Source organism: Lissotriton vulgaris, chromosome 5, assembly GCF_964263255.1.
Source record: "Lissotriton vulgaris chromosome 5, aLisVul1.2, whole genome shotgun sequence".
In the NCBI taxonomy this organism is placed as follows: domain Eukaryota; kingdom Metazoa; phylum Chordata; class Amphibia; order Caudata; family Salamandridae; genus Lissotriton; species Lissotriton vulgaris.
Window position 1 is genome coordinate 234,269,281 of NC_141693.1, and position 20,076 is coordinate 234,289,356.

Here is a 20,076-nt window from a genome sequence, read left to right on the forward strand (position 1 = left end):
AAAATGAGTAATTCCTTTTGCCCAAGGTGTGACTTGGTTGAAAGCATTTAGAACTTATATAGAGTCCAGCAGGACGCTCACAGCGTAATGTCATATTCAGTAGCACATCAAGGGCAATAAAGATATGCTCAGCCCGTCACTACACTTGTTGCCAAATGATAAACTAGGATTTGAAAGTGTTTTTGACTTTCTCAAGCTGTGTGATGTAGTTATATGTGTGCTTTGTTGACCAGTCAGGCAGATATGCACTGACAAGGCCAATAGGTCTGGCATCTGACTGAAAGGGCCTGAAGGAATCTAAGATCCGTCCATCCGTGCATTGAAATATTCATGGACCATGCACTCAGATGGTGGCGGCTCCTCTGCTAAGGTGGAGGAGCGTCGCCCCACTGCTTCTGGAGCAGTGTAAAGGAAAAAATAAAATTATAATAACTGAAGTCATTATCATTTTATTTTTCGTATGGTCAGTGTTGGACTTGGCCCTTGAGGCAGGTTCACCCCTAATCTTTTTTAGGGATGAATGGGGAATGTCTGTGTCCCTAGTAATTCCTGATGTGTGGGGAGTGCATGCTCGAATTTGGTATGTGCGTGTTCGTGGGAATGAATGCTTCGAAATGGTGTATGTGGCATGTGTGTGTCATGTGTAGAAATGCCATTTCGAGTACTTGGCATATTACTGTAAAATATGCCTGCAGTGTGATTGGCTGGAGCTGGCTGGTGAGCCTGGCTCCAGGAAGGCTGGATGGGTCTGCCCGGTGGTGAGTGTGAGATCAGCATGCTTGATGGCTTGGGAGGAGTGCACCTGGTCCCTGATGGGCCTGGACTTTCCCCAGACAATGCTGGCTCCACCCCCTGTAGTGCGACTGATGGCCCTAGCCCTGCCAGTGAATAGAGAGGGTGGTTGAGGTAAACAGAGTACTTCAGAACCAGCTGCGACTGGTTTTCCCCCCACCCTGCACCCTGAGACAAAGGGGTTTTTCTGTATAAGAAGGGGCTGTGTCCCCATACAATTTGGCCTGTCTTTGGCTTCCTTCCAGGATCTTGCCAGAGGGGGCTACTGCTGCTGCAGGGGCCAAGAGGACCGCCACTTGGCTGTCTCCCTGCCTGGAGACCCAGTGTGCTGGCTCTGGCCCTGCCTTGCCCCTCTGCCTGCCTCCAGACCCTGCTGGAGCTTTCCTGTGCCTGGAGGCGCCCTGATCTTGATTTGTAGCGCTAGGAGCGCTTTCCTTGTGCCCCAGCGCTCAATAGCGCTTTTCTGATATTTTTAGCGCTGAACGCGCTTCCTGTAGTCCCTAAGCGCTTGGGAGCGCTTTGTGTGCAGCCGGTGCCCACCCGGCATCTGCCCGTCTGATTTTGCCGATTTGCGGCATTAGCGAGTGCCCACCTCGCTTTATCTTTTAATCGAAGGCCGGTGCCACCCGGCATTGCCCCTTACTTGGATTCTGTAATTAACACGAGGGAGCCCACTCCTCGGGTACTGAGAGCCCGCCTGCCTGCCTGGAACGGGCCGCCGCGCTGCCCGCGACGACCCGGAAGTGCTTTGACCGGCAACCAATCGCTGCGCGGCCCGGGAGAGGCGAACCGGAAGTCCCACCCCCGGAGCCGAGCAGCGAGGAGGAGGGCTGCCGGCCGTGTCCCCGGGGCGCCTGACGAGTGAGGAGGAGAGCCGGCAGTGTTCCTGCCCCCGCAGCACCAGCGAGATACCGGTGAGTGCGGGGACAGGGTCCTTTGTTCTTCGAGCGGCCCAGATTGGCAGAGGGCCGCTCCAACGCTGCTGTATTCTTGGTGGAGCCCCGAGGCTCCTGGGAGCATTTCTTTGAGCCCGTGGCTCGTGAGGGGCATATTTTGTTTATTGAGCCACAAGAGGCTCCACCTGCCCAGTTGTGTTTGCGAGTCTGCAAGGCTCTGAGGGGCCATTCTGTTCTTCGAGCCCGGCGAGGCTCATTGGCCACAGTTAATCCACGAGCCCAGCAAGGCTCAACGCCCACATCGTATTGAGAGCCCTGAGAGAGGCTCTGGGGCATTTTCCATTATTTTAAGAGTGCTGAAGCTCTATATCTGCACATTTGCTTTGTGAGACCCTGAGAGGCTCCTTGCCCACTTTGTTCTTGAGCCCTCCTGGCTCCAACGTTGTGCATCTGTATTTAACAACTGTCCAGCACTTAGTGGACAGTTGCCACGTTTAGGCTTTGTGTTCTGTGCTGCCTGCGCAGACCCCCTGACACTGAGACTCAGGGCATTCCGCCCCTTTCGAGGCCAGTTGGCCTGAGGGACATTGTGAGTGTTGTGCTACGTGCACCCCCCGCATTGTAATTTCTGTGTATGTGATTCTTGCGCAAAATGTTCTAACCTGCACCTCTGTGTTTAATGCCTCATGTGCAATTGTTTATGTCCGCTTACCTTTTATAAAAGTGACCTGATTAGATATTTCACGTTTATCCCCTTTGCTAAGAGTGACCTGCATAGAGGATTGTTGATGTCCCATTTTATGTTATCCCCTTTGCTAAGAGTGACCTGCATAGAGGATTGTTGATGTCCCATTTTATGTTATCCACTTTGCTAAATGTGACCTGCATAGAGGATTGTTTAGGTTTATCCACTCTGCTAAATGTGACCTGCATAGAGGATTGCTGATGTTTCATTTTATGTTTAGGTTTCCTTACCTTTGCTAAGAGTGAACTGCTTAGGTGTTGGTATTCCTTCCTTAGGTCCTGCTGAGAAGGTCCTAGTTACCTGCGTGATTGCCTACAGTGTTTTAGGGTTGCGTAGGAGGTCCTTCCGTTTCCAGTGATTACTGGATGTGTGTTGCATTTATAATTTTGGTGCTACTCATTCTATGTTTACGACATAAGTGTATACCTACCAGTATTATTTTCTAACAAGTGCCTACCCCTGACAGTGGTCCATGTGGCCCTGTCCTGTACATAATTCCCCTTGTAAATTCTGCCCGTGCCCCTGGCACATTGTACAGTTTGCGTGTGTTATCTAATGTGTTGTTTATTATAATACAAAGGCTATTTTTTATATATATCCTTGTGTGGAGTCTTTCTTTGTGGTGGGCCTTGGGTGTTGTTGCTGGGGTGCGTGCGCAAATACTTAACTCATACCGCCTCCAAGTTTAGCCTAGACTGCTCGCGCCACGTTACCTAGAGGGCGAGTGGGGGTTGCCTTGGTGTGTGACTCCCTTGCCCTGACCTTAGAAATGGTGATCCCTGACTGACCTCGACGCGAGTCTTGGCCGGCCAGGGTCCCGTTTCTAACAGTCAGGCTAGGGCGGGGCTTGGCTCCCGACGTCGGAAGGAGGAGTGGCTGTGCACTCTGTAAAGTGCGCAGGAATGTTTGACTAGCCCTCTCGGGCCGGTCAAACATTCATGCGCACTTCCGCATGTTCTCCATGCAGGCTGCAATACTGCCTGCATGGAGAACATGCCCAGGCCCCCATTCCCTGGTTGAGCGCCTAACCACGGTGCTCAGACCAATCACCGCTGCATTGCAACGTTGAAATTGGCTGTGGAGAACCTGGGTGCTTTCCGGTCACCAGAAGAGACTCACTCTATGTGGGAGAGGCGCAGCGATGGAGAGACGCTGGTGAGATAGGTAAGTGATTTATTTATTTATTATTTTAAAACTGCCCGCCACCCCCTTATCTTACCAGCCGCCACTGCACTCAGTATGTCACCCTTGTAACTGACTCCTTCTTACATTCACTCATTCACCCATCACAATGCCACACATGCAATAAAGAATCAACAGGTACATTCAGTTACAAACCAGAATTGCTGACTCTGTTGCCAGTCTACGAGAGGTGTGTGAGAGAGCTGCTGCTAATGTCTTATGACCTGCCTGTGTGAGTGCTAGCCTATGTGGGGAGTGAAAGGGCTGCCAGTGTTCTGTTACTACTAGCTTCCAAGAGGAGGTCTCTTTCTCTCTCAAGTTTCCCCTCAAGTTTGGTAACGCTACCGCGTGAACGGTACAGTCTGTTCTCTGATCGCTGCAGTCATGAAGGCTTTACTTATGTGGTTAATACTCTGTGGTCTAGGTTGTCCTGAAAAGACAGTACGTGGTTAATACCATGAGCTCTCTGTAGCCCCTTAGAGGCTTGGGATTGCAACCTGAGGCCCGTGCTGTTCTGACAGGCACAGTATGAGGTCCATACTCCACAACCTGGGCACTCCTGACAGGTCACATATGGGACTTACAAACAGAGATCTCTGCAACCCTGGCCGAGGCCAGTTGATGATTTCTGCAGCTCTGACAGGTGCTAGGTGCTGGCAATGCCCTGATATCCCTGCAGCGGTGATAATTGTAATATGCTGGCAATACCCTGATATCCCTGCAGCTGTGATAGGTGTAATATCCTGGGAATTTCCTGATATCCCTGCAGCTGTGATAGGTGTAATATCCTGGGAATATCCTGATATATCTGGAGCTGTGATAGGTGTAATGCCCTGATATCCCTGCAGCGGAGCTATGTGTAATATGCCGGTAATACCCTGATATCCCTACAGCTGTGATAGGTGTAATATGCTGGTAATACCCTGATATCCCTGCAGCTGTGATATGTGTAATATGCTGGTAATACTCTGATATATCTGCAGCTATGATAGGTGTAATACCCTGATATCCCTACAGCTGTGATAGGTGTAATATGCCGGTAATATCCTGATATCCCTACAGCTGTGTAATATGCTAGTAATACCCTGATATATCTGCAGCTGTGATCGGTGTAATGCCCTGATATCCCTGCAGCTGTGATAGGTGTAATATGCTGGTAATACCCTGAAATCCCTGCAGCTGTGATATGTGTAATATGCTGGTAATACTCTGATATATCAGCAGCTGTGATAGGTGTAATGCCCTGATATCCCTGCAGCTGAGCAATGTGTAATATGCCGGTAATACCCTGATATCCCTACAGCTGTGATAGGTGTAATATGCTGGTAATACCCTGATATCCCTACAACTGTGATAGGTGTAATAATATATGGTAATACCCTGATATCCCTACAGCTGTGATAGGTGTAATATGCTAGTAATACCCTGATATATCTGCAGCTGTGATCGGTGTAATGCCCTGATATCCCTGCAGCTGTGATAGTTGTAATATGCTGGCAATACCCTGATATATCTGCAGCTGTGATAGGTGTAATGCCCTGATATCCCCGCAGCTGTGATAGGTTTAATATGCTGGTAATACCCTGATATATCTGCAGCAGCAGGTGTGATAGGTGTAATGCCCTGACATCACTGCAGCTGTGATAGGTGTAATATGCTGGTAATACCCTGATATCCCTGCAGCTGAGATAGGTGTAATATGCTGGTAATAACCTGATATTCCTACAGCTGTGATAGGTGTAATATCCTGGTAATACCCTGATATCCCTACAGCTGTGATAAGTGTAATATGCTGGTAATACCCTGCTATCCCTGCAGCTGTGATAGGTGTAATGGCCTGATATCACTGCAGCTGTGATAGGTGTAATCTGCTGGTAATGCCCTGATATTCCTGCAGCTGGGACAGGTGTAATATGCTGGCAATAACCTGATATCCTTGCAGCTGTGATAGGTGTAAAATGCTGATAATACCCTGATTTCCCTGCAGCTGTGATAGGTGTAATATGCTGGGAATACCGAAATATCTCCAGCTGTGATAGGTGTAATGCCCTGATATCCCCGAAGCTGAGATAGGTGTAATATCCTCGGAATACCCTGATGTATCTGGGGCTGTGATGGGTGTAATGCCCTGATATCCCTGCAGCTGAGCTAGGTGTAATATGCTGGTAATACCCTGATATCCCTGCAGCTGTGATAGGTGTAATATGCTGGTAATACCCTGATATCCCCACAGCTGTGATAGGTGTATTATCCTGGACTATCCTGATATATCTGGAGCTGTGATAGGTGTAGTGCCCTGATATCCCTGCAGCTGAGATGGGTGTAATATGCTGGTAATACCATGATATCCCTGCAGCTGTGATAGGTGTATTATCCTAAAATACCCTGATATATCTTCAACTGTGATAGGTGTAATGCCCTGATATCGCTGCAGCTGAGATAGGTGTGATATGCTGGGAATACCCTGATATCCTGACTCTGTGATAGGTGTAATATGTTGTGAATACCCTGATAAATCTGCAGCTGTGATAGTTGGTCCGCTCTGAAATCCCTGCAGCTGAGATATGACAATATGCTGGTAATACCCTGATATTCCTACAGCTGTGATAGATATAATATGCTGGTAATACCCTGATACCCCTGCAGCTGTGATCGGTGTAATATCCTGGAACTACCCTGATATATCTTCAGCTGTGATAGGTGTAATACCCTGATATCCCTGCAGCTGTGATAGGTGTAATATCCTGGGAATACCCTGATATATCTTCAGCTGTGATAGGTGTAATGCCCTGATATCCCTGCAGCTGAGATAGGCGTAATATGCTGGGAATACCCTGATTTCCTTGCATCTGTGATAGGTGTAATATGCTGGGAATACCTTGATATATCTGCAGCTATGATAGGTGTAATATGCTAGGAATACCCTTATATATCTGCAGCTGTGATTGGTGTAATGCCATGATATTCCTGCAGCTGAGATAGTTGTAATATGCTGGTAATACCCTGCTATCCCTGCAGCTGTGATAGGTGTAATATGCTGGTAATACCCTGATATATCTGCACCACTGGTTGAAATTCCTAATCTTTATTTTTTTTACTACATTTTCTGGCACACCTCTATAGCACAGAGGGCTAGACGGCTCTGAAGAATGCCCATACATCTCCATTGAGCATGCCAGCGGGGCTGAAACTTGTTGACCTTCTTTGTGGGTAGAACTAATCCCCACTGCCTTTTATTCTTACCATTGGGGATCAAATACAATTGTAGTTCTCCACTGCTACATAATTGTAACACTTACCCATTACCCTTTGCAACATAGTTTAACCAATATCCACTCATCAGACAGTATGCATCCTGTTATCAACCTTGAAAACAACTCACAAGCTCCCCTACATAAGGGTAGAAGTTGGCACCAGGATCAGTAAGACTGGTGCCAGGAAGACCCCAATCTTGAAGTACCTTTTGGGTGAGTCAGGGCTTTTCGTCCTGAAAACAACAGTACTAATGCGCATGTCCTGTAGCTAAGCCCCTAGTGCCATCAGAGCGTCCCTTTTTTTGACCCATATTCACATGGCCACGCAGTGCCACTGTGCTTGGCTTTACACGGCCTTGTAAATATGGCCCTCTTTCACACAATAGTCTTCGTCAAAGGAACGTGTCATGGGTGTTGCTGTGGGCATTAATGATTGTTTTTGTGCGGGAAGGTGTCCCTTCCTGCACAATCACAATCATCCCTGCAGTGCAGGCACCGTTGCACGATGGTGCAAGTGTGCCTGGGTTGGCGCACAGCTGCTGTTTGTGCGCAGGGGAGAGAACGGGAACACCCTATTCTTATATATAACGCGCATCCCTGCGTTTTTTTAATTACACAGCTTGGTGCAGCAAATTATCTTGAGGCGCCACACCATATTATTGTAAATATGCCCCATAATGTCTACATTCTAGCAAGAAATATTTTTGTGTTCAGGTGAATGAGAGGGCGCATATTCTTGCTTTCTCTCCTCCCCTTCGCTACATTGTGGCATGGAGCATTGTGGAAACTGGAATAATAATGTATAATGCAATGCCATACAATATTCCACAATGCCCCTGTATGTAAAGCATACATTTCAGTTGCACTCCCTGCTATGGCCTTTCTATGTAAAGCATACATTGCCATGATAGTTTTCTGAAGGATCCTGCATGTAAAGCATACACTGTAAAGCTGGATTCACTAATTCCTCTGCATGTGAAGAATAGATTTTAATGAGTTTTTAAATTGTTCCCATATGTAAAGGGATCATTGCCAGGACAACTTCCTGAAAGACCCTATCATATAAGCATACATATCCATCACATTTTCTTCAATGACACCTGTAAGTACAGCACACGAGAAGCACATGCAGTGGTCATTAGAGAAACTGTCATCCTAATGTATCCTTTACATAGGGATATGGAACTGTCATATTTACACCCGGGGTCATTGGGGAAAATGCCATTTCTGTTTAGGATATAGGGCCATATGTATCATCATGACCATTTGCGATTTCTAAATAGCAATTTTTAAGGAATCGCTATTTAGAAATCGCAAAATGGTATGTATGTAGGAAATCGCTTCTTTTTAGCGATTCCTTAACATTCCTAAATTGCGATTAGCAAATTGCTAATCGCAAATTTCCCATTCATTTTAATAGGCCAGGAGGCCCATAGGAATGAAGGGGAAATTTGCGATTAGCAATTTGCTAATCGCAATTTAGGAATATTTTCAAGGGTGCAGGGGTGTCACAAGAACACCCTGCTGCACCCCTGTAAATGACATGTTTGGGCATATGGCGCACATACATGCCCTAAGGCACAGCTTTCCAAACTTTTCATGTTGGTGACACACCTTTTTGTGAAAAAAAATTCAGGGACACGGTAACGCGAGGAAGCGCAGCGAGCGAGCTCGAACCACCTATGGTGGGTTCAGGCCCCACACACACATACCCCACTCCACACACACCCCACACACAACCCCACACACACCACCCCACAGACACACCACCCCACACACACCCCACACAACCCCAAACACACCCCCACACAAACCCACCCACACACACCCCACACACACACCCCACACACATACCCCACCCCCCACCCCCCACCCACACACACACACCCACCCCCCACACACACCACCCCACAGACACACCACCCCACACACACCCCACACAACCCCAAACACACCCCCACACAAACCCACCCACACACACCCCACACACACCCCCCACACACAACCCCACACACACCACCCCACAGACACACCACCCCACACACCCCACACAACCCCAAACACACCCCCCACACAAACCCACCCACACACACCATACACACATATCCCACCCCCCACACCCCACCCACACACACCCCCCCACCCCCCACCCCCACACACCCCCACACACCCCCCACACACACACACCCCACACATACAACCCACACACACCCACAACCCCCACACACCCCACACACACCCCAACACACACCACCCCACAGACACACACCCCACTCCACACACACACACACACACCCCACACACACACACCCCACACACACACACACACCCCACACACACACAACCCCCCACACACAACCCCTCACATACAACCCCACACACACACCCTACACACCCCACCCCACAGACACACCATCCCCCCACACACACACAACCCACACACACACCTCACACAACACCCCACACAACACCCCCCACACACACACCCGCACCCCCCCCCGGATGTACCATGTTACTCCGCATACTATTACAACTACCTACCGTTACAACGCGACCATTACAACGCATACCATTACAACGCATAGCGCTTTGAGGTGCTGGATAGTGGTAAGTATAATTTACTATTCTAACTCCAGTCCCCGTGGACCCTAGGGAAGGTGTTGGATAGTAAATTATACTTATTCCCTATCCTAGAGCGCCCCCCAGCGCAATGCGTTGTAATGGTATGCGTTGTAAAAGTCGCGTTGTAACGGTAGTGCGTTGTAACAAATGCGTTGTAACAGGTGTATACCACCCCCCCCACACACACCCCACACACACCACCCCACACACACCACCCCACAGACACACCACCCCACCCCACACACACACCCCCCACACACCCCACACCCCCCCCCCCCACACACACACCACCCCACAGACACACCACCCCACCCCCTCCACACACACACCCCACACAACCCCCCCAAACACACAACCCCACCCCCACCCCACCCCCAAACACACACAACTCCACACGCACACGCACACACACACAAAAATGCAAGTGTCTGTCTGTAACACAACTGATGCTCATGTAAAGCGCTCTGATACCTTTGGCTCTAGTTTGCTCAACAAAAAAAGTTTGGCAAAAGCTGCCTGGTAAAGCGTAAAGGATGTTTTCTACCATTATTTATCAACTTAGTTGCTTTCTTAGAAGAGCTCCTGCTCAAATTAAGCACTGCCCTACTTCCTTTACTTCTCATCCGTTTTCCATGGCCGGCGCCGGACAATGATTGAAGTGTTCCACTTGTAGTCATAAACTTAACTCCGTCTGCTGCTTAAAAACTGCAATAGACGTGGAACCAAAACACGGTGCAGTCGGGTGGTGCGAGTCCATTCTAAAACCTCTGTATTCAGTGAGGCCACGGACAAACTCTATATGGGTTGTTATCTGTTTTCAGCTCAGTTGTCTGCCTTCAGCCGCCCTTGGTTGACATTCAGATGACTTCCAAATTGCATACCAGGGGCAGCATGCTACCTCTGCAACTGCAAGCTGACATTTGGGATAGGGAGGTCCCATTTTAGGCGTTTGATGTCGGTGTTCCTAAAAGATAAACTCCAGAAGGTGGCGTGGTGTTGCCAAAGGCTCTTTGATGACCCCATGCAGTAGTCACGCTTAATTGGCACCTCTCAATCAGAAGCTCTTTAGCAGCAAGCAGCGCCTGACACATTCACCAAAAGCACTTAAATCAGCGCGTGATGAGTTCCAGATTAGTGCACGGTTTAGCATTCTTCAGCATTTAAAGGCAGCAGAACTTTCGCTTCCAGGGGCTATCTGAAGTACGGTGTGTATATTACATCCGGACAGTTTCATGTGTGCTTATTTTATGTGCGGCAGATAATGTTATCGCATAAGGTAGTCCAGGCTATAGGATGCAGAGGAGTTACTGTTATGCGTGTTGAAAGTGCTGTGCTACACCTTTTCTGCTTGAATGAAGCTCTGTCTGCTCCGTGACACATTTGTACTTCCTATGTCTACGTGAGATAAACAAGCAGCCATTCTGTACTCGTATTACCTGAATTGCGCCTCGTTTTTGTATTTTATAATCTTGAATATACCAGTAACTTGTTAAAATTTAACTTTCACCACGAGTACAGTTTTATCTATTTCTATGCGAGTCTCATTCCTTATGTAATTTATTTCGCTCTATTGTAAAGCGCTCTGACACCTCTGGATAAAAATGCATAAATAAAAATAAGCCCCCACTTAATTCCCCCCCCCCCTCTCCCCCCGTCGTGTGTGGCATCCCGGGACCGCTCACAGCGGCACCCGAGCACTTCACAGGTCATTAAAGACTGTGTGCAAGTTAATTGGGCATTGTTGTTATTTCAGCCCTTCTAAGAGCCCCTGCAGCCCGATTCTGACAATTGCCAGCAGAAGTCATCTCTTCCCGCGACACACCTACGGCTGGGGCGCGACACAGTAATGTGTCGCGCCACACAGTTTGGAAAGCTGTGCCCTAAGGGCATGTATGAGCGTCATATGGCACTTTTGGATTTTAAATAAATTGCTTTTTAACAAGAATTCGCAATTTACCACCAACTAGAAGTTGGTGGTAATTTGCGAATCCTTATGGGCATTTTTGCATTAATTTTTCTTTGATACATTGCATTTCAGGAATCGCACAATTTGCGATTCCTTAAGTGCAATCGCAAAATAAGGAATGGCAAATTTTGCAATTCCTTATTTTGCTCCCAAAAGGTTTCATACATACCATTTAGCAAATTAGCATTCGCAAAGGCCGAATTTCGGCCTTTGCGAATGCTAATTTGCTTTATACATATGGCCCATAATTACAAGAGTTGTGTGTGGTCCAGTTCAGGAAACATCAGGCCTGGCAGTTAGGGCTGGGCTATTGGAGCAGGGTTAAGACTGCTTTGCATATGTCTGAGTCCAAACACAATGTATATTTCATACATTGTGCATGCGCTCTGCTAAAAACATGCAGATGGCACCACCATGTGGTAGACTGTCATAGATAAGTACTGCTGGCAAACAGAGGCTCACATTAGGAACTGTATCAATAGAGTGTGTGTAACAGAGAAATGGAAAGAGATGTAAAAAGAAACAAAGAAAGGAGTAAAGAGAGCAAGACTGCAGATAGAAATGTATTCATTGGTCCCACAAGAGACCCGCTCATTCCTCTCGGCAACCTTGCATTATCCGCGTATTTCTAGTAATGTGCAACATAGGACGAGAGAAAGAGAGAGAAGGAGTGGGAGAGACTGAGACACAAAGAGAACAAAATAGATTTGTACATGTAGAGCATCATAAATTTAGAAAGAACATTAGAGAAAATGTAAAGTAATGAAGAGGGAGTGGAAGAAAGAAAATTGGAGCGGTCCGGGGAGAATAAAAAGAGAAAGGGAAAGAAAGAGATTCGGAGGGACAGGGCGGTGGGGGAACAGAAAGAGGTAGAGAGAATGAGGTACGAAGAGAATAGGAAGGGAGTGCAGAGTTACAGAGAAAGAGAGCAACATAGATAAAGGACGAGACAGGTGAAACGATCATGACACAGATGGAAGAATGGAGAAAGCCTAAGAAAACTGAAGGGATTGAGGAAATGGAAAAAGTTACGGAGATGAGCAAGTAGTGCAAATTAGAGAGGAAGGCATGAGTGTAAGAAAGGGGAGGAGAGTGATACTTAGGAAAGAAATAAGAGCTGCGAAAGGTAGAGAAGGGCACAGACTAGAGAGAACGAAAAACGAGAGATCTTGATCGGACGTGCTTTGATTAAAGCAGGGCAAACTTAGAGGTGCAGATCAGAAGACAGGTGGTGGGCGCATCGTACCATCCACGTATCCCCATCCTCCTGCCCCACCCCACTGCCCCGTGCCCGGGCAGCCTGCAAATGTGGCAATACGTTACCATCCGCAGAGAAAATGTCATAAATCAATGCGACCCTAGGCTTACCTGCACACAGGTGAGACGCGTCCAACTCGGTGACGTGAGGTGGAAGGAAAGCGAGAGCACGGCACGACTGTCCCTTTCAGCGGCCAAAGCGCGACTCTTTATTTACACTAAACAGGTGCCTCGCTTCTCCCACGCGACATCCGCGCAGGACACGCCCATCCCGCCGTGAAATAGACAGCGTGCTGCATCAGGTTACAGAAGGTAAACAGTGGCCCTGCAGCGATGCGGGCGTTTGGCAGGCGGCCCAGTGTGCAGGGGTTCAAGACGAGTCGAGATCTTGCTGGGGCAGACGTGGACGCATAGCTGCACCCAAGGTTTGGGACAAAACAACTTCACGGCCGCGCAAAGGTGCCGCGTGCACCGGTGCGCCTGTGCACGCCTGGCGCAGAGCAAAATGAGCCAATGACAGAGCAGTACGTCGGGCCACATAATTTTTTCAAGCAGTTTTCTAGAAAATTATGACTAGTTTGGGGGCACTCATGGTCCTTTATTAAGCATTTGCCCAGTTATAGCAGTCTTAGCTTTCTCACGATGCCCCTCTTTCCTGGCCTGTTCCATGACCTGATATCCAAATCCTGGGATCTCCCCCTCGGCTCTCACAATGAGCCTCTATTGGGACTAAAACTGATGTACATATGGTTGCCGGCTGGTCTCTGTTTAGAGTAGCGTAGTGCTGGATAATAATGCCCTGTGTTGGTCTCGAGCGCTCGCCCGTGGTTTAGATTAATTTACACATTCCTTCCATCACCTTGTTGTGTGTCGTGCTTTTTAACAGTAGCAAAATCAATGCTCACATTTTGTAAATACACAATTTATGTAAACTATTTTTTCTTTCCACATAACAATATTGATTGCTAGTGCATACAATCTTTATCTAATTCGGCCACGTGTAACAGGTGCTTATGTCACTTTGCAGATTTTCGTATAAATAAGTTATCATAAGTTATCAGCCTTATATGGTGTTTTTGTGTGCCATATAGAAGCCTAAACTATGCCCAATGAATAGGTTGGTGAGCTTAAGCACACGGTGCAGTGATGCATGTACATCGACTCCAGTCCCTATAACTTGGCTCAGAGGGATGCACTGTTATTATTTTGACCTGTGTGTAACCTACAGCACAACTTTCTCAATCCACTGAAGAGCAGTATAAATGCCAGAACAAAATTCTAGTGGTGGGCACCACCAATTGCCGGTGCCCTTAGCATTCTAAAATAACCACTATTATGCCAATAAATGCCACCATACAGCAATGGCCAGCACTAAGACAGAAGAGAGTAGCATCAAATCCGAGGTGTTTACAGTATTCAAATAATTGTCAGCATTATTTCGTGGCCAGGACTATGCATTATCATGTAACAGATGGCCACATTGTGCCAAGAATAGCCAAAACAATGACAACAAGCATTGGCATAGCCAATAGGCCTCGCCTTTGGGACCTTATAAGTGTTTAGCCATGCAACAGTTGAAGTTGTTGCACCAAGGATATTGTGTTGGATAACTAAACACTTATAAGGTCCCAAAGGCGAGACCTATTGGCTATGCCAAAGCTTGTTTACTATCCTGCTTGTGTTGCATGTGATTGTAGGCACTTAGGAAATAAAAATGCTTGAAAAAAATCTAGCGACCTTTATGTTTATTTTGCTCGTATATAGCAAACTCTGAATCTAAGTTTCTTTACTATTCGCTGATGACACTATTCTGATTTCCCAAACTAAGAAAGGTCTCAAGGCACTACTGAATTCTTTTAGCGAATACTGTAGTAAGAAAGGACTGGAGATAAATGGGAAAAAGACTAAGTGTATGGCCCTAAATCCAACAAAAACCGACAAAGGCTGTTTATTATTGGAAGGAGTAAAACTAGATTCGGTCTCCCAATTCTCATATTTAGGGGTTACATTAGATTCCAAATTTTCATGGAGAGCACAAATGGAAAAAAGCAAAGTGGCATTCGCTCAGAATGCAAAGCCAATCCTTAGGGAGCAAAGTCTGAGCACCAGCAAAGCTGTGTCTCCGGCGATTGAACTCTTCAAATTTAAGGTACAACCAGCAGTGCTATATGGCGCAGAAATATGGGGACCAGGGTCTAAGGATACCTATAGTGTCCTGGACAATAATTTTATGAGAAGCCTGGTAAGGGTCCCAAGAGGCACTCCTCTAGTGCCCCTTCAATTAGACCTAAACATCAAAAGAACCGACCACCACACTATAATTCGGCCACTAATGTTATGGATTAGACTATGGCGGGTGCCCGAATTACACGACTACAGGGACGGGCTAAAAGAAATCATGGAGTTAGATAATTCAAAAACTATCCCATGGCTAAAGCACGTTAAAAACTGGCTTAGTAAAATAGGCCTAAAACACTTTTGGGAGAGTCCAGAGCAATTGCCGCCCAACTCGAAACTAATTCTAAAAAGGGCTTTCTGGAGCTTTATTGTTAATATGACATCAAGTTCCTCAACTGCCGGGACCCTAGTAACAAATTTTCTTAGCTTTAAGGATGAGCCATTTTTTGAGACCTTTATGGATTGGATAGAGCCCCCTCTTGCCAAAACTCTATTCCTAAAATTAAGGTATGGGAACCTTTTACTAAAAACAACTTTGGCACGTTGGGCTGAGGCCTAATGACCCATCCTTAGTGACCGATGAAATCTGCTCTATGTGCGAAGGCCACCAGATTGAAAATCTGTCTCATATTTTCTTCTTTTGTCCTGCTTATGTATTGGCCAGGAAAAGATGGATAAAACCACTATGTCTATTGTTGGGTGTGAGATCATGTACACAGGCTTTGAGAATTCTTACAACCAACACAAGCCAAACAATAATATTCAGTGTCAGTAGATTCTTACATTCAATCTTTTTCCTTAGGAAAAAAAAGGGACAACAGTTGTAAACCAAACTCATCCATGGAAACATGAATAATCTAGTAATTAGTGGGGGTTTCTTTTTCCTTTTTTAGTACCACATTGATGTTTGTGCTTCGATTTAAGCTTACTATGAAATGTATTTTAGCCAATGGTTTTTATGTAATAATGTTCTTAATGTAAGTATGTGTTGTGACTCTTTTATGGCAACTATGCCGAAATAAAGAACTTTGAATTGAATTGAATTGAATCTAAGTTTCTTCTAAGCCCAAATGGCTTTTAATATGTACTTTATCAACCTCAGGCAAAAGCAAAGACGGTTTCGATGTAACATAGTCCACCCTTCTTAACCTTATACCAGCCCTTTTAGAGGGGTGAACATGTTTCGATGTCCCTCAGTTAGATACACGCTTCACACGTACCAATGCCATACAATGCTGCAACAGTAAGCTATACACCACCCAATCACGTGACTCCTACTCGGGAAAAGAGGAGAGAGCAGGAGCAAAGCATACCATCTCCTGAACAGAAAATAACCACAAGTCTGGGTATCGGTAGTCACAACGGTGTACCAAGTCTCACAGTCGTGGGGAGACCTGGCCTAAAGGTTAGAGTTGCCAATTTTGAAAATTGGGAAGCACGTTTGAACCCCGGCTTCGGCTCCACCCCTGCGATTCTGGGTAAAACACTTCATGTACTGCAAAATAAAATATATAACCTCTTGCAAGGAATGCTGGTGCTTATGTAACACGTTCTGAGGCCTGTAGGCCACGTTCGACCATATTAAACTGCAAAACAATGTGTCCCCGGGTGGAGAAGGAAATGGCAAAGCAATGTAAGCCTGGAAGATTGCAAGTTTCTGCTAAGAACAGACCCTACAGTCTGCCGACACTTTGTTGTTCTCCAGTTCAGGGCAATATCAAATACAGAAGAGGCCATACGAATGGGGATACGTTATCAGAAGCCCTCGCACTGCAGTACTAAGATGTATCTAATGATATCTACTTTGGTAACCCAACTGCCTGTTAACTCATCTTGCAAACAAACATAACACGCTGTAATGGTGGGATGGAAAACGGTTGAATTGACAATGTGAGGAAGCAAACCGAGATAATGTTTGTAAAAGGCAACCCGTGTTTCCTATTTTGCAAAGCCTTACACAAGTGTTTTAGAGTTTGTGGCGCTGGGTGTGGTATAGAGTACCCAAAACATCAGATTAAAGTAAGGAACTACCACCACCCTCTTTGCACCCCACACTCCTGGTGGGAGGGAGCAGGCTCGTGAAGAGAACTTTAACCTTTGTTCACACAAAGGCCCGCAGCAGACTGGGAGAGGGGAGGGGGGATGACTCAACAACCCCGAACCCCCTTGTTTTCTGGATGAAGACAGAAAAGAGGTCGGCACAAGAGTGGAATGTAGGCCTGTGCGGCTTGGTTGGTTCACCAGAAGTGGACAGAAAGAAACAACTTTCATAGCCTGCTTCCCTCCTTATCTCGACCCTTCCCTCCTCCACCCTTCACCCCCCTTTCCATTTTTCAAGGACTCTCCCGCCTGCTGCTGCCAACCACCAAGTGTATACAATAGTCACATTAAACCCTGTTAAACACAACTAAACAAAAAAGTATACAGAATAAATAAAAATAATAAGTCCTGCATGAGGCCCTTTCCCTTTTTTCCACAAAATGGATGCTGCCACCGAGGCGATTGGATAGAACCTGCACCAGGACTCTCAGAAGCCTAATGCATGTCAGCCAGGAATCTCCAGGCAAGAGTGACCAAAGTAGCGCTTATTTGCTAATCGCGTGAAATGGCTTTGGGGATTAAATCACCCCGTCGGCTGATCACCCCCAGACATTGGCGCTTTTTGCAATTTAGCGATGTAAACAAAATGAGCGATGCCACAGGATATGGGTGAAGTCCGCTGCCAACCTCGGGAGGAGGAGCCTGGCTTAGTTACAGCCGCGCGCTACAGTTTGCCTGACCTTGGAGTGGAGCTGAGCAATGCCTCCGGGTCCTGAAAAAATTAAATATTCCATTCTGCAGCAGAGCCATTTTTCATATTTACGGGGGACTTAAAAATTTAAATAAAATTGCTCAGCACCAAATGTGTACGTGAAGGTCACATTTTTTCTGCAAAAACTGGAAACGCAATTTGGACACACTGGTAGTTCACTCGACAATAACGTGTTCCATTGGGTTTCCATAATATTAATTTGAAAAGTTTTATGAGGCGCAATTTGTGTGTCCATCTCCGCGTTTCCGAGTAGGTTAGCGGATATAAATCTAGCCGGAAGAATTATCGACGTGAGATTTCTTCATGGTTAGGAAACCTTGAATACACTTTCCGGAAATGCCACGCACAGCTTGTACCCTTTATGGAGCGGTGAAGAAAAACTTATGGAATTTCAGCATTTAAAGAAAAAAACAAGGACCATGAAAGACTTCGGCTTGATGTGCTCTGTATTGCACTTACACCTTTAACATACATGGCTTTTCTTGTTGGCAAAGGACAAACAAGCGCGCGCGCCATGTGCTGCAAGTTTAAAAAACAGAAGGCACGTCTGTTGGCGAGTGGTGTGCGATGTGCGTGCACCATCACTAGAGAGGAAAGCCAGATGGCGCCTCTGCTCGTCATTGTGTGCGTAACCGCATGCTCTATGCCGGCCATAAAGCTGTGGTCGTACTTTTTAAAGCCTGTTTACTAAATGTCTTTCAGCGCATGCGCTGGCTCAGGCAAGACCTAAAAAACAATGACAAAAAACAGTGGCATGTATTTAATTAGTTTCACATTCCTATGAAAAACAAAATTTTGCCCTATTATGGCATATTTGAACCATGTCAGGATGGGTCATCGGATGTCATGGTGGCCTGATGTAGGAACCAGATGAGTTACAATTGCAAGGCTGTAAGGGGCACATGCAGGTTTCACGCAGACACACACACACACACGCACACACACACACACACACACCCACCTACCTATCCCCCCCACACACACACCAATCCCCCCACACACACTCAAACACAAATACACACACACACACACACACCCACCTACCCACCCACAAATACACACACACCAACCCCCCCCCACACACACACGCAAACACACACACCCCCCTCTGTCCTTCTGCACTAATTACATAAAAAAAAAAAACAACAACCTTCTCTTCTACATCGTGTTCCTTGGCTGTGCTCCCACTGCTTCTCACGGAGCACATAGAAACACGCAGGGTAGAGTGGTGCACCAAGAGCCAGTTTATAAAAATTGTTGACCTCAGCATAACAAAATGCAGTTTCTTCTTGGAACTATTCATTGCCCAGTCCAGTTCTTAGTGCTGCAAACCATTCTTCCTATGAAAAAGGAACGCCACAGGCACAAATAGGACAAGCAGTCCCTAGCAGGTCCAACTGCACGGAGCCACAGCACGATTCATGTCTGGGATTAATGCCTCTCTTTCACCTTAGCTACACAGCATGATGAAACAAGCATGGCAAAGGCAACAGGTCTGGCATCGGCAAGCATGAGATGTTTGTTGTTTATTTACTTCAAACATGTTAAAATAAATGAGCAAACATACAAGTAATCAAAAAGGATTAGCACAGGCCATGGCACTGAAGTGCCCTTTTCAGGTGGCTGTGCACAGGTGATCAGGCAGAATGCTGTCACTCACAGTGCAAGGTAGCTAATGGCTGAAGAAGGCTGCAACACTTGCCCATGCTTTATGCAGTGGTGGGTGGAAGCAAAATGTCAATGATAGTTGAACAGACCAGTGGATGAAGAAGGGTGACCAAAAGCCCCTGTGTGTGTGTGTATGTATTTGTAGTATGAATTCTTTAAGAAACTTGAGGCGGGCGAGACAGCTAGGCCAGACCTAAAATGAGTGCACCTTCTCCATTGAGAATCATACAACTTCCAAACCAATAAAATTACAGTAAAAAAACTCTCCATATGTCATGGCTGAGAGTCACAATTACCACTGGCAGTAACATGGTCCAATAAAGACGTGAATGATGCTTTGAACGAGTAAGGATGAAAGGATGAGAGGTGCTAGCCTATTGCCCCTCTCTTTACGTATTACCGTACTGATGGTAAGAGCCCTGCAAGATAGCTAAAATTGCCATCCACTACACCTAAAATGAGTGGCAGAGTTTTTAATCTAATTGATGACAACCTCATGGCCCCTCTCAGTTAGTACAGTTCAAAGTCTTGGGCATAAATGGCCACAGCAAATGACACTGGGAGTCTGCACACTGCCTGAGTGAGTAGCTGCCCATGCCTTCACTTGGAAAACAGAATAATAGATTCTTACTTGGAGACCACACCATGACTGATTTCTGCAGGCTGATGGGGGACTTATTTGTCCTGGGTTGGGGAGATTCAAA

General features: G+C 46.5%; 1 long non-coding RNA gene across 1 annotated transcript in view; it reads right to left on the reverse strand.

Annotated features, from left to right (window-relative positions):
- The window catches only part of LOC147710578 (uncharacterized), a 38,927-nt gene extending 25,977 nt beyond the window's left edge, over nt 1-12,950 (reverse strand). Inside the window, exon 1 of the long non-coding RNA XR_015295866.1 lies at nt 12,826-12,950. This is a non-coding gene — a long non-coding RNA (uncharacterized LOC147710578). The remainder of the gene's footprint in view (nt 1-12,825) is intronic.
- Nucleotides 12,951-20,076: the final 7,126 nt, after the last annotated feature.